The 2,769-nt window shown below is 46.8% G+C and overlaps 1 pseudogene; it reads left to right on the top strand.

The window, feature by feature from the left end:
- Positions 1 to 1,132: 1,132 nt before the first annotated feature.
- On the top strand, positions 1,133 to 1,252 carry LOC136642441 (5S ribosomal RNA; annotated as a pseudogene).
- The last annotated feature ends 1,517 nt before the right edge of the window (positions 1,253 to 2,769 follow it).

Genomic DNA, 2,769 nt, shown 5'->3' on the forward strand with positions numbered 1-2,769 from the left:
AAGGCATTTATAGATTTTTAATTTTTTCTGTGGATCAACATGCCTACCTGCCATTTTTCTCTGCTGGGAGTGCAATCTGAAAATGGCATTTTCCCAATACTCCTTTTATTCCATTACACAAAGACAGAACAATGTGCTGTTGGTGCTTGATCTGCTTGAACATGAGATAAAAAGAATACACTTTAAGTCTGAAGTGTGTGTGTGTGTGTGTGTGTGTGTGTGTGAGAGAGAGAGAGAGAGAGAGAAATACACACACATACACCCCCTTGTCTTCATACAGTATTTGCCAGAAAAAAAATAGGGTGCTGATGGTTTGTCTTGGAGCGCCCTCATGTGGCCAACAACAGTGATACAACCACATAGCCATGCTGATGCACTGCTGAAACAGATGCCTGCACTGGCTTGGTCATGTCGTGAGAATGGGCAATGGCCGGATCCCAAAGGATCTCCTCTATGGAGAACTCATGCAAGGAAAGCACCCTACAGGTAGACCACAGCTGTGATACAAGGACATCTGCAAGAGGGATCTGAAGGCCTTAGGAATGGACCTCAACAGGTGGGAAACCCTGGCCTCTGAGCGTCCCGCTTGGAGGCGGGCTGTGCAGCATGGCCTCTCCCAGTTGGAAGAGGCACTTGTCCAACAGACTGAGGCAAAGAGGCAAAGAAGGAAGGCCCACAGCCAGGGAGACTCACCAGGGACAGACTACATTTGCTCTCAGTTTGGAAGGAATTGTCACTCCCGAATTGGCCTCTTCAGCCACACTAGACGCTGTTCCAGAACCACTTTTCAGAGCGCGATAGCATAGTCTCCCAAGACTGAAGGATGCCAATGATGTGAAAGGTCTCAATTTGAGCTCTTTGAGTCCTGAGTGCTCTACAGACCACATCCTCTAGACCAGCAATATTGTTGTTATTCTCCATTTTAATTTCATTTTTAAAATTGTTCCTCTCAAAAGAAAACCAAGGCACACATCTGGGAAATGCCACATTGCAGATTATTGCATGTAATTTATTAAAAGAGAACCAACTTAGGAGAGACAAAAACCACAGCTCTACTTTCATGAGAACACTAAAGTACATACTTATCAATTCTAGGTAAATACAGACAAATTATCAGTGTACTACTTCCTTAACAAGCAGCAACTGTTACCCTGCACATGCCTGATCTTGTCTGATCTCAGAAGCTAAGCAGGGTCAGGCCTGGTTAGTACTTGGATGGGAGACCGACTGGGAATACCGGGTGCTGTAGGCTTATACCATAGTCTTTCGAGACTGAAGGTTGCCAACCACTCCCTTAAGAGGCATATTTGTGCAAAAGCATAGCACAGATCATGTATTTCCACTTGCTGTTCTTTATGAACACCTTAAATCACAAGATCAAAGTAGAAGGAATTGCAAGTCAAGTAGAAGAAATTGGGTGGGGGGGAGGGTTGCATGGCACAGGGAAAGACAAGCCTGGCTTCAACTACTGGCCAGGGGAGCAGCAGCTGTAGGGGATTCACTCTCCCCCTCCCTTTCAAAAAGAACCTGGTGATTTGGTCCAACTCCCAGTTGCCCATCCCAAAAATATTCTACAAACATCCTTGGTAACTAAAAAAAAAAGTGTTTTTTTCTTGTAGGCCTGTCTAATTAATCAATAATATATATGATGGCCACAGTATGATTCATCAGGTGCATATTTTTAACCAGCCCACCTGAAAGGCAGCTGTAACAAATATGGGAATAAGTCAGAGATGGGGGAGAGTTTTGTTTGCTCAGTCCTGCCCCTGAAATACAGAGAGCTGCATCGAAGCCATCTGTTTATGTAACAGGAGCTATTAGCATGCCAGACTGAACATCATCACTGTGCTGTAGAGATGATGGCCTTGGACTTCATTCTATCTAGCAGCAGCATGTCGATGGCTGCCAGGATGACTCTGCTGAGGCAGCATCAGTCAGGGAGGTGGGGCCTGGGCATTTCTCTAGTGGGTTACCTAGAGATACAGTACAGTTGATTTCACTCTTCTGTGCCCATAACAGGGTACTTTGGCCTTAGTGTGAAGCCTCCTCCTGCTTAGCTAGAAAAAAGAACCCTGAAAGGAGGTGGGTGACTCCTCCTATCCATTTGTGGGAGGCAGGGCTCATATCAACTTTTGTCTACTTCTTCAAGGGATGGGGGGAACGTTGCCCTTTCAATTTCGTAAGGACTATGGCTGACTTAAAGTTCCCAAATGAATCTGAAAAGTGGCAAAACAACAAGAACACCACACACACACACACACACACACACACACACACACACACACACACACAGAATGCATTAGGTAATAAGGAATGAGAAGAAAGTGGGCCATCCTCCAGTTTCTAACTGGTCTGGTTAAGGGGAAATACCTTGAAGCAGGACCAGTAGGGCTCAATGCAAAACATTTATGTGGGGACTCCCACCTTCATGGGGCCCCCTACTCACAAGGATGAGTGGCAGCAGCAAAGCACCCAGTAGCGACATCACCACCAGCTGCTTGGGGGGTAATTTTTAGTTGACCCAGGGGCAGACAGGCAGGAGCGCCGTCCAGCAGCAATGCTCCACTCACTGCACTCTCTTCATGACCCCGCAGCATGTAAGATTCCATGCTAGGGCGTCAGCTATAGAGCAAGGTGCCGGCTTCAGCTACGGGTGCTCTGCTCACCACCCCAGTGCAGGGCCCCTCCAGGTACCCCAATTTGCCAAATTGGTCAAATTGCCCTAAGGCCGGCCTTCCCTGAAGTACATAAGAACATAAGAACAGCCCC

Source organism: Tiliqua scincoides, chromosome 2 (assembly GCF_035046505.1).
Source record: "Tiliqua scincoides isolate rTilSci1 chromosome 2, rTilSci1.hap2, whole genome shotgun sequence".
In the NCBI taxonomy this organism is placed as follows: Eukaryota; Metazoa; Chordata; class Lepidosauria; order Squamata; family Scincidae; genus Tiliqua; species Tiliqua scincoides.